The following is a 13,444-nucleotide window of genomic DNA, read 5'->3' on the forward strand; positions in this document are numbered from 1 at the left end:
GAAAGTCAATGAGTGTTTGCCTAGGACAGGAGTAGGGTGTTAGGGGAAATGGAGAGTAACTGCTAATAGGTATGGGGTTTCTTTTGGGAGTAATAATATGTTCTAGGATTGATAGTGGAGATGGTTGCATAACTTTGTAAATATACTAAAAGCCATTTAATCATACACTTTAAATGCATAGTGCAATGACTAGACTGCAAATCTAGACAATGTTGCCTTTATTCAAGTACCTGGGCCATAGTAGTCACACAATAAATATATAATGAAAGAAAAAAGGTAAGTAAACAAGCCAGAAGCATTACACGCAAGAAAGATTAACCAAAATTTGGTATTGGATCTGTTTAAAGTAAGCTCAATGTAACTGAAATGAATTCTAATTATTCTCCTAAGAGCCAAGATTGATTCCTGGGAGGGGTAGATTCATAGAGATGGGGGCTTATCTTCTTCTACGCAGTTTCAGAGGGCATATTCAGCACCAGGAAAGTGAGACAGAGGCTGGACCGAGTGCTACTGGTAGAAGATGACAGGAAAAGGTTTTAGTTGTAACTTTGAAGCTACACTCCCACTCATACATATTAGTGGTTCTCCAGCTTGAACATATACCATAAACACCTAGAAGACCTGTGAAAACACAGATGACTAGTGCCCAAGCCCTGAATCCCTGATTCAGTAGGTCTAGGTGGGGCCCAAGAATTTACAAGTCTGATATATTTGAAAGTGATACTAATTCTGCTGGTAAAGGGACTATACTTTAAGAACCACTTGCATTTATGTATGTTATTAATAACATAAATGTTTATGAATGGGATATGATGGGAGGTGGGCTAGAAAAAAGGAGAAAAATATACAAAAGGAAATCATACACTGAAAACAAATTTGTAATTCAATAAACTCAGAGCAAAGCTTCTAACACTGCAGATCATCTTGGCACATGGTGAGAATGGGGATTCAGTGAAGTGAGCGTTAGCATCAGGTGTTACTCTTAACACCACTTTCTGAGTTAAATCCCCTGTCAGGTCTGCTGCTCACTTTCATGTATAAAGGCCACCGATACTGACATATGCCAAAAAGAGCTCCAGCAACATGGGAAGCCAAGTTGGAAGTCTACTCTTCAGTGTTAGAATCAGGGTGTGTCAAAGTCCACATTCTTCCCAAAACATGAACCCATCAAGACCATCTTCTTACCTATTTGGTTTAAAACTCTATTATCAATGTTATGTTGGGTTAGTAATCTTATTATGTTGAATATTATGTTACCCTATTATCACATTATTTTATTGGGTGCATTCAAATGCACCATTATCAAATATCAGTTTATCACCTGGGGAGGAGATTTCCAGGCTCTGTTAAGCCAAAAGTTATTTTGGTTCGGGTAAGAAAATCAGTATAGATTTGATTTAATATAAATATTTCACTCTAAAATGGAATGATTAAGATATTTTATTTAACTTACCAGGCAAATATTTTTCTGATTACCAAGAAAAATAATCAGCAAGAAAATATTGAGTACTTTAAAAACAGTCTTAGATGTTTCCAAGTCTACTTTATGTGACGTTAAAAGACAATTTCATGCATTTTGATGATTTCCAGTAAGACTGAGCTTCATATGGGTTGCAGAATCCTTTCAGGGAACAAAAGGAAAAAAATAAGCAAAACTACTTTAGTTAAAAATAGGAAATGGTCTTAGGGCTTTGGACAGAAAAGTAATCTGGGTACTCCAAAGAAAATGTGGTATGGAAAGAAAAATAATTCAATAGAGAAAGTGCAGAATTGTAATTCAGTCTTCCTCTTTTTATTTTTTTATTTTATTTTTTTGCCATAGGATCTCCCTGTGTTGCTCAGATTGGAGTGCAGTGTCACGAACACAGTTCATTGCAGCCTCAACCTCCTGGGCTCAAAGGATCCTCCGGCCTCAGCCCCTCAAGTAGCTGGGACTACAAGTGTGCAGCACCATGCCTGGCTAATTTTGGGGTATTTTTTTTTTTTTTGGTAGAGACAGCATTTCGCCATTTTGTTCAGGCTGGTCTCAAACTCCTGAGCTCAAGAGATCCACCAGCCTCAGCCTCCCAGAGTGCTGGGATTACAGGCATGAGCCACTGTGCTTAGCCCTTCTTCTTTTAACTCTCTAAATTTCCCAAGGAAATCTGTATCATCTGGAGACAGATGCTTTAATTCTTTATTTCTGTTATGTCAACTAATATGCATAAACAGATAGGAGCACTAGTGCAAAGACTGCCACTGGTAAATACATGGATTGGGTTACTGTGACATTTGTGATTTCCCATTAGAATTTTGTAAATGTAATGACTTTTGAAAACCATTTCCAAAGCCACATATATATGCAATATTTTACTTTACAAGAAACATTGCATCGTGACTGTAAATATTAGATAATTCTCTATTACTTTCAGAAACAGATTATGTGAACTGGCAAGCCAATTATTGGGTTTAGATTAAAATACAATCAACATTATTAAACTACCTTGATAAGGTTAAGAAAATCAAGCCTCTGAAATGACATACCTACTTTAGTAATAATTTATAAAATTAAATGGGTTAATTCTTGTCATCATATGCTCAATATTTTCAAGTGTTATCACCCATAGAATTTGGTTCTAATTATACCACTCTTATATAAAACAGTTGCAGTCATATGTTTTTACATTTTTTTCTCATTAATACAAAAATAGTTCCATTCTTGGAGGTAATTTGACAAGATTAAATCCACACATGCCTTAATGTAACCAAGACCCTTAAAAATAAAAATTGATAGAGGATCATGCTAAATTATATCTAACAATGTATTTTACCTAGTACTTACCTTTAAAGGAATATTTAACAAACTGCTGAACAAAATAGGCAAATAATGTTTCTGTACCTAAATAACTACAAATTTTAGCACTGATTAATATAGTCTCAGAATGAATTATATTCATCATGCTATGGTTTTTATAAGTTTTGGTATCTTAATAGGGGAAAAATTAACACATTCTAAAGGATTAAATTTTTTTTTAAGATTGAGATTTTTTCTGATTATGTAAGTAATTCTTTATTAGGTTAGCATTGATTTATTTGACAAATAAACCCTTAAACATGAATGGTTTACCACAGGAAAAAAATAGGTTTTGCTTACTATAATATAGTCCAATGCAGGCTTGCTTGACGACAGGCAGATTTCTCCTAGTGGTATTTCAAGGACCCAGGCTCTTTCCTTCTTCTGGCTCCTTCTCTCTAGGGCTTTAGTGTTCTTTGCATCCAGATAAAAGGAGAATGGGGAACCGGACAAGGAATATCCACTTCTTACTGGCTTGAAATATATCACTTCTACTCTCATTCTCTAGAGGTAAACTGCTCAGTCATATAGCCTCACCTAGATGCAAATAGAGGTTGACAAATGAAGTTCCTGCCTGGGCAGTAACTTCCCATAAATTTGATGGCAAGTTAGTTGTCTCTGCCATAGACTATCCTCTGACAACCAAATGTCGGTGCTTCTTTCTTTCCACACATAGAACATTCTTCTTCCTTCTAAGCGAAGTGCCTATCGCATCTATATTATGTTAGTCCATTTTCACGTTGCTATAAAGAACTACCTGAGACAGGGTAATTTATAAAGAAAAAAGATTTAATTGACTCGCAGTTCCACAGGGTATACAGGAAGCATGGCTGAGAAGGCTCGTGAAACTTATAATCATGGTGGAAAGTGAAGGGGAAGCAAGCACATCTTACCAAAGTGCTATACAATCCCAGCACTTTGGGAGACCGAGGCAGGAGGATTGCCTGAGCTCAGGAGTTCGAGACCAGCCTGGGCAACACGGTGAAACCCTGTCTCCACTAAAATACAAAAAATTAGCCGGGCATGGTGTTGTGCGCCTGTAGTCCCAGCTACTTGGGAGACTGAGGCAAAAGAATTGCTTGAACCCGGGAGGTGGGGGTTGCAACGAGCCGAGATCATGCCACTGCACTCCAGCCTGGGTGACAGAGCAAGACTCTGTCTCAAAAAAACAACAAAAAAAAAAACAAAACAAAACAGATCTTGTGAGAACTCATTCACTATCACAAGAACAGCAAGGGGGAAATCTACCCCCATGATCCCATCACCTCCCACCAAGCCCCTCCCCCAACAATGGTAATTATAATTCAACATGATTTATAATTTGATTTGAGTGCAGACATGGAGCCAAACCATATCACCATCACTTTATCCAGCTCCATGTCCAGGATCTCTACGCAATGCACAGCTCTCTCTACTTCATCAAAGTAGGGCCCCACATGATCCTGTGATATCTAAAGAACAAGTTTCCTACCCATCCCCTTACTACACACCTGCAGTATAAAATTTGGACAGTGAAAGGATTGCTGCCACAGTTCTCATTTGCAAAAGAACCAATGGTATATAAATACAAAATTTACTGTTTCTCAGCAATGACAAAATTTTGCTGTTCAGATGTGATGAGGAAAACTTAACTTTGAAGAAGTTCTACAAAATCTTGACTTATCTCTCTGAGATTAACTTTCTTATCTATTACTTTTCATGGCCTCTGGTTCCAATTTATGGGAGGTTTGTCTTTGTCTATTATCCTCCGTGACTGCTTCTAAAGTGGACAGTGAAAAATATTCCCACTCTCGTGGGCAGAACAGTAGTCCCCTCACAAAAGTTTACATCCGAATCCTTAGTATCGGTGAATGTGCCATATTATATAGCAAGGGAAAATTAGGATTGTAGATGGAATTAAGGTGGCTACCTGACCTTGAGATGGGAATATTATTCTGGATTATCTAGGCGGGGTAGGGGGCTGGTATAATCAGAAGGTGGAAAAGAGAGGCCGGAAAGTCAGTGCAGAATGATGCAGCTTGAAAAAGACCAGACCGGCCGGGCGCGGTGGCTCAAGCCTGTAATCCCAGCACTTTGGGAGGCCGAGACGGGCGGATCACAAGGTCAGGAGATCGAGACCAGCCTGGCTAATACGGTGAAACCCCCGTCTCTACTAAAAAAATACAAAAAAACTAGCCGGGTGAGGTGGCGGGCGCCTGTAGTCCCAGCTACTCGGGAGGCTGAGGCAGGAGAATGGCGTAGACCCGGGAGGCGGAGCTTGCAGTGAGCTGAGATGCGGCCACTGCACTCCAGCCTGGGCGACGGAGCGAGACTCTGTCTCAAAAAAAAAAAAAAAAAAAAGAAAAAAAGAAAAAGACCAGACCTCCATCTCTAGCTTCTAAGATGAAAAGGTCACAAGCTAAGAAATGCAATGTTGTCTAGATGCTGTGAAGAGCAAGGAAAACAGATTCTCTCCTAGAGCCTCCAGAAGGTATGCAGCCCTGCTGACATTTTGGTTTTAGCTCAGTGAGACCTATTTTGGATTTCTGACCTCTGGAACTAAAAGATAATGCATTTGAGTTGTTTAAAACCACTATATTTTCAGTGATTTATAATAGCAGCAGCAATAGGAAACTAATGCAACCTCCTTGGGAGCTACAGAGATTTTTGGATTATAATCCCTATTATTGCAAATTTGTGGGGATAGAGAAAAAAAAATACATATATATATAGTTGTAGCCTTTTTTTAAGGCCAGGCTCATGTTGTGTTTAGTTCTCAAAGATAGGATTGTTTTAAAATTTAAAGCAGGGATGTCCAATCTTTTGGCTTCCCTGGGCCACATTGGAAGAAGAATTGTCTTCTTGGGCCACAGATAAAATACACTAACACTAACAATAGCTGATGAGCTAAAATAAAAAATCGCAACAAAACTCATTATGTTTTTAAAAACTTTATTCATTTGTGTTAGGCTGCTTTCAAAGCCATCCTGAGCCACGTGCAGCCCACGGGCCATAGGTTGAACAAGCTTGATTTAGAGGCTTCTAATTACTTTTCTCAGTACCAAGTTACAATAACCATACTCAAAAGCTATGTCCTAGACATCATACTCAACTTGGCTTCAGGAATCTTTTCTTACTATCCTCTCTCTCTCTCTTTAATATTAGCTGCCTTAGAGCCATCTGAAAATATAAGCTTATTTGGGAATGAAACACTCTTAAACTAATGTTTATCATAGGGCTGAACTTTTCATCCCATTCTTACATGAACCCTTCTCTTTAACACTTCATTAAGTCAGACAAGAATGAAGCAACTCACAGTATCTTCATTATAGATTTTTTTAAAATATCTCTTTCTTTAGACAGAGTGATAGGTTTGGTAGTGATATAGTTGGCTTATTAAGTTCTGCTGGTGACAATTTGACCAAATGTTTTGACACTCCATAACATGTGTCTCCAACTTTCTAGTCTGATACATCAATTTATTTGCAGACTGTCTCCTAACCATTGAACCAGTACCACATACTTTAGGTTTTTGTTCTGGTAGCACTCAGTTCAAAGAATTAATTTCTGTATTAGTTTGAGAATGTTAACTGTTGTTACAGATAAACCAACGTGTTTTAATGGCTCAACAAAATGGGCATTTACTTCTCACTCTATTAATCATATGATGTGGAGATTCATCCAGATGTTTGTTATGCTAAAAGCATAGCAAAGTTTTCAAGAGTTTCTCTGTGCTGCGGGACAAGGATTAGAGTTCTGGACCTTTCATAGAAAGAGCTAAGACATACATTTAAGACCTTAGAGTGGCCGAGTATAGTGGCTCCCATCTGTAATCCCAGCAACTTGAGAGGCTGAGGTGGGTGGATCATTTGAGACCAGGAGTTCAAGACCAGTTTGGCCAACATGGCAGAACACTGTTTCTAAAAATACAAAGATTAGCCAGGCTTGGTGGCATGCGCCTGTAGTCCCAGCTACTTGAGAGACTGAGGCACGAGAATCACATAAACCCAGAGATTGGGTTTTTGCGGAGATTGCAGTGAGCCAAGATCACACCACTGCACTCAAACATGGACAATATAATGAGACTGTCTCAAAAAATAAAAGCCCTGTAGTGTATGCCCTCAGCAAAGGGGAAATCCAGAAATAGACAAAATATTATCAAAACCTTAACCCAGAAGTCACTGTTTGTGGAAAAAAGAGTCCATCAATCCTGTGGCTCTAAGCTCCCTGAATCTCAGAGTGATCTGCAGAAGAGGGCAGAGAAGAAAAGAAATGCCTTCTTTGTAAGTGACTTTGTATAAAAGCAACTCACAGAATTTTTGCTCACATTTCAATGGAGGAACTAATCACATGGTGCTGTCTCTTTGCATGGATTTGCCAGTCAATTCTATACTGTGGGAAGAGAGCTACACTTCTGTTGTTCAACAGTTAGCTGTCTTTGCTGCTAATACATACTTATCATATATGGGACAGAGTGTTTTTTAATTTTTCTTACTTATGAAGGATTTGCTCACTAGGACTATATCCTCAACCAAGATAGAAAACCAGTGCTTTTGAGGTGTGATGCTACATCCTGGCAAGTGGAATATCAAGCACAAAATATTGATTAGTTAGAGAACTGCGTGCTTGAATGCGAGACCAAGATAAAGGTCAGGATCACAAACCTACCATTTACCAAGATCTGCAACAGACCCTAGGAAATAGCACACACACACAAGCGCACACACACACACACGTACACCTAGTACAATGGTTCCTATCTTCGAGGACCTTAAAATTTGGTTGAGGAAAAGGGTTGAGGAAATAACCCAATTAAGTACAGAAATTGAGAAGTGTTATAGATGACAAGTATAAGGTACTAGGAAACAGTTCAATAGCAAACTTAGTATTGATTGAAGAATTAGTAAATAGTTTCTTGAATGAAGATATCCAGAAGAGGACTAACAGCGAGGTGAAGAGTGGGGTAAAAAACATTCCAGTAAAAGAAAAATCGGCCAGGCACTGTGGCTCACGCCTATAATCCCAGCACTTTGGGAAGCCGAGGCGGGTGGGTCACGAGGTCAGGAGATCGAGACCATCCTGGCTAACATGGTGAAACCCCGTCTCCACTAAAAATACAAAAAAAAATTAGGCAGGTGTAGTGGCGGGCGACTGCAGTCCCAGCTACTCGGGAGGCTGAGGCAGGAAAATGGAGTGAACCCGGGAGGCGGAGCTTGCAGTGAGCTGAGATCGCGCCACTGCACTCCAGCCTGGGCGACAGTGTGAGACACTGTCTTTATAAAAAAAAAAAAAAAAAAAAAGAAAGAAAGAAAAATCATGTGAAACTGAAGCAGATTCTTTATTATGATCGAACGAATTAGCTTACAGCAGACCAAAGTTTATTTTGAGAACAACTAGAAAAGTCACATAAAATATTTAAAGGCATCAAAGTTCTGTTAAATCAATCAGGGTAAAGGGTCTAGAGATTTGGAGAAATGACTATAAAGAAATGCACTAATATTCCTAAGCAAAGGTCTGAGAATACGGCTTTGCCTGGGCAAAAAGATCACTGCTGGAGGAAAGAGGTATCTGGAGAGATTTCAGTGATCTTGCAAGGCTGAAGTTAAAAAAAGCAAAAGAAAGAAACTGCGGGACAAAGATCCTGAGAGAAGAGAGGCTTGGAGAATTGTACCGGACACAGGGGCAGTTTAACAGGTTATGAAGAAAGTTTCCGAAAAGCAAAGTTTTCAATAGTTTCACCATGCTGTGGGGACAAGGATTAAGGTTCTAGACCTTTCATGAAAAGGGCTAAGACATACTTTTAAAAGCCCTAGTGTTGGCCAGGCGCCGTGGCTCACACCTGTAATCCCAGCACTTTGGGAGGCCACGGTGGGCGGATCACGAGGTTGGCAAATCCAGACCATTCTGGCTAACACAGTGAAACCCCGTCTCGACTAAAAACACAAAAAAATTATCTGGGCATGGTGGCGGGCGCCTGCAGTCCCAGCTACTCTGGAGGCTGAGGCAGGAGAATGGCGTGAACTCGGGAGGCCGAGCTTGCAGCGAGCCAAGATTGCACCACTGCACTCCAGCCTGGGCGACAGAGTGAGACTCCACCAAAACAAACAAACAAACAAACAAACAAAAAGGCCTAGTGTTACCAATGGGGACGGGGTGGGGGTCTTGACTAGGAGTTGTCCAGGTTCTTGGCGTTTTGAACAAAGAACTGGACAAAATGCACAAAGCAATGACAGAATGAAGCAATAAAAGCACAGATTTATTTAAACAAAAGTACACTCCACACAGAGACAGTGGTCTTCAGCAAGAGGCTCAAGAGCACTGGCTACAGAATTTTCCAGGGCGTAAATACACTCTAGAGGTTTCCCATTGGTCACTTGGTTTACACCTTATGTAAATGAAGGAGTGGCCCACAACCAGTCTGATTGGTTGTGGAAGGCAACCAATCAGAGGCTGAATGAAGTTACAAAGTTATAACCTATGCAAACATCTGACTGCTTGTGGGAGGGGCCCAATTAGAGGCTAAAGTGAAGTTACAAAGTTACACCCCTATGCAAATAAACACTAGGCCCTGGCCAAACTGATTGGTTGTAGGAGGGGACCAGTGAGAGGTGCTTTCCATTTTTCATCTGCCATGCAGAAAGGAGAGGGCTTCAAAGGGTGTAGCCTCTGTTTTTTTGTTCCTCGGGTGTGAAAAGTTGGGGTCTTTCTTTTGATTTAGTTCTAGGAAGTCAAAATGAATCGGCCTTAGGTTCCCTGCCTCCAGATTTCATTCTTCTGTATGCCCTCAGCAAAAAAGAAATCCAGAAGTAGACTAAATATTATCAAAACCTTAACCCAGAAGTCACTGATCATATTAAGGACATCAGCTTCAGTATATCTTCCTTGAGAAAGAAAGGGGAGGATAATATAATTTGAAACCTCTATTGATTTTTATGCCCAATGTCTAACAGTTAGTCACATATTCTAAACATGCCAAAAAAAAAAAAAAAAAAAAAAAAAAAAAACAGAATTATATGATCAAACATTTAGAAAATATAAGAAAACAAAAATGGACTTATAGGAATCCAATTAGTGGAAATAGCAGACAAGAACATCAAAATAATTATAATTAAGATGTTCAAGAAAAGAGATAAAAATATGGACAAAAAAATTAAAAAAGTAGAAAATTTAGCCAGAGAGTTGAAAAGTATTTTAAAAAATCTAATAGAACTTTTAGGGCTAAAGAAATGGGTATATTTAACAGCCGATTGTCCTTGTGAAACAGTAGGGAATTTGAATATAGGTCTATGGAAAACATACTATACTATACTAAAGAGAGAAAAAAAGAAAATTACAGAAAAGTATGTGATAAACCTGTTGGAAAGAATGAAAAGCTCTAACAAACATGTAATTGGTGTCTTGAAAGGGGATGAAAGAGAATGGCGCAGCAGTGGAGAGAATGGTTGAGAATTTCTAAAACTGATGAGAGGCCATGTCAGAAATTTGGGAAGTACTGTAAATTTCAGTATAAATAAAAAGTAAACCATAATGACATGATCAAATTAAGCCCATTATAGTTAACTGCTAAATGCCAGAGACAATGAGACAATTTTGAAAATAGTCCCGCAAAAAAAAAAGAGCCAGACAAGTAAGAATTTGTCAAATTCCAGAAAAACATATTTAAAAATCAGTGTTCTTAGACTTTAGTTTATAATAAAATAATGATAATTATTATAATAGTAAGAGGAATGATTCAAAACAAAGCTGCAAAAGGAAGAAATAGGCAAAGTTTATTCAGAATCTTGGAGACCATATTTAGGATTTTAGATTTTATCTTCAGGTAATGAAAACCTTTGGAAGACTTAACAGGGGAATGACATGATCAAATATGCATAATTAAAACCTTACCTCTGCAGTTCTGAGGAGAATGGATCAGGATGGGGGAAGAAAAAGAGTGGGAGACCAGGAATCTGGTCACCATAACGAGGAGTAAAAGGTATTAAAACAAAACAGAAGAACACTTGGCATAACTATGACTCAAGTTTAGGGAACAACCACAAGCAAGGTTGATTTGATCCTTGGTCTCTATGTGTTGAGTGAGACCTTGTAAAAATATAAAACTTCCAACCAATGATTGTTGCAATATAGACAAGACTGAAATTACTAGACAGGGTCCGGTGATTGATGGTCTAATCTAGAGTCTCCACTCTACTGCCCAGGCTGGAATGCAGTGGCACAATTATAGCTCAGTGCAGCCTTGAACTCCTGGGCTCAAGTGATCCTTCTGCCACAGCCTCCCGAATAGCTGGGACTATAGGCATGCGCCACCACACCCAGCTAATTTTTTGATTGTAGAGATCTTGCTATATTGCCTAGGTTGGTCTGGAACTCATAGGCTCAAGTGATTCTCCTACCTTGACCTTCCAAAGTGCTGGGATTACAGGTATGAACCACCACACCCAGCCCTCAGTGATCAAATCTGTGGATACTTAACATTTGCCCAGGTGAGGACCTGGGAATTTGATACTGCTCGTATACACTGAAACGATATTTTGTCCTTTGTTGTGTTTTTAGCCAAATAATTTTAGAGATGTTGATGCTGCATATAGTCATAAGAGGGATAAAACTTCTAACTGTGGTCATGAAAGAGAAGGAAACTAATAATTGTCAAGCACTTACTTGTGTCAGGCACTGTATTTTATGTTTTATATATTTCATCTCATTCAATTGTCACAATGACCTTGTAAAGCGGTCTTATTCCCTTTATACAAGTGAGAAAATTGAAGCTAAATTTAAGTAATTTGATGAGAGTGAAAGAGTAGTTAAGAAACTTGTTTAGGAAAGCACAGCTACCAAATGGCAGCTGGAAATAAACTGAGTTCACTGACTTTGAAGTCTGTGATGCTTCCACTATAACATTGCTCTGCAAAACCCTTTAGATCTTTTTACATCATCACTCACACTTTTAGGTAAGGATTTTGGTTCTACAAAAAGTTGAGCAGGGAAGGAAGTAACCAGTACTGTCCCAAGAAGTGGGATCAAGGGGCAGAGTAATAAAAGGGAGGTGACTCAGTTTCAATGATTATTCTGATCTTTTTTTCCCAACTTGGTGAGTCATATATAACTTTGTTTTATGATGACTTCTATTAACTAGAACAATAAAATATTAATAAGCATATACAATTCCATAGAATAAGATCATCACAATGATATGAGAAAAAAGAGATAGTTACAATATATAATGACATTTTGGAGAAATGTACAGTTTCTTAAAATTTCTCTTTGTAAGTATGTAATTGTCTCTGTGTGCAAATATCTAAACTTGGCACTGCCCCCCATCAGTTTTCAATTAAGACTGAGCTGAAAAATATGGAACATGGTATTACTTTATTTTATTCTTTAATGAAATATTACATGATGCATGGAAAATCCTGTGCATCACATAAGACTGTTTCTTTGGAAAGAATATGAGGGAACTGAAGAAGAGTAATGCATGAAAACACATTTAATAAAAGTGACCCAATACCTCTGCTACAGGTTCCAAGCTCAGTATCTCATAAAGGATGACTATTCTTGAGAAGAAGCAGAAAACTGCAGAATTTCTTAAAAAGTAAAAGTAGAGAATCAGATAGACTTTTAATTATACAGCTCCTGAAACAACAGCAAAATCCCCATAAACAATGTAGTTGTACTCTAGGAAGGACTGAGGGTGGTTTACGGAGGCTTTGAGAGATAGGGTCAGAAAAATCAACCACTCATTGTCTGGGGACCATGATTCTTGGACACTTTAGATAGCATGGTGTTAAGCAATCAGCCTGTCTGGAATGGAATTAGTATTTCTGCTCTGCTATGCACCAAAAGTGTAACATTTTCAAGTTTTTTTGAATTTTATATGCTTCAGTTTAGTAATGTAAAAAATAAGAATAGTAGTGAAACCTATCCCATGAAATTATTGTAATGTTTAAATGAGTTAATAGATGCAAACTAAAAATATTATCTGGGGCCGGGCGCGGTGGCTCAAGCCTTTAATCCCAGCACTTTGGGAGGCCGAGACGGGCGGATCACTAGGTCAGGAGATCAAGACCATCCTGGCTAACACCGTGAAACCCCATCTCTACAAAAAAATACAAAAAACTAACCGGGTGAGGTGGCGGGCGCCTGCAGTCCCAGCTACTCGGGAGGCTGAGGCAGGAGAATGGCGTAAACCTGGGAGGCGGAGCTTGCAGTGAGCTGAGATCTCGCCACTGCACTCCAGCCTGGGCTACAGAACGAGACTCCGTCTCAAAAAAAAAAAAAAAAAAATTATCTGGAAAATAACAACCACTCCGTAATTGTTAGATACCGTGACATCACCACCACCACCACCACCACCACCATCATCATAATTTTAATGTTATGGTTAATGTATGTATCATCATGATCAACATTTTTCTGTTTTCTACAACTTTGCCTTTCGGATGTCCATTTTGCTCAGACTCCTTAACGATTTCATATTGTCTTTCTTAGTTATTATTTCCCTTTTTATTTTTCCATGTTTTTCCTTTCTTTCTCCCTCCCTTCCTTCCTTTCTCTTCTTTAGAACTGTTTTTAATTATTTTCAGTGTAATATTTGATGCATATAAAATAATACTGATTATAAGGTTTAATACAGAT

The sequence above is a fragment of the Macaca thibetana genome, chromosome 3 (assembly GCF_024542745.1).
Source record: "Macaca thibetana thibetana isolate TM-01 chromosome 3, ASM2454274v1, whole genome shotgun sequence".
Lineage (NCBI taxonomy): Eukaryota > Metazoa > Chordata > Mammalia > Primates > Cercopithecidae > Macaca > Macaca thibetana.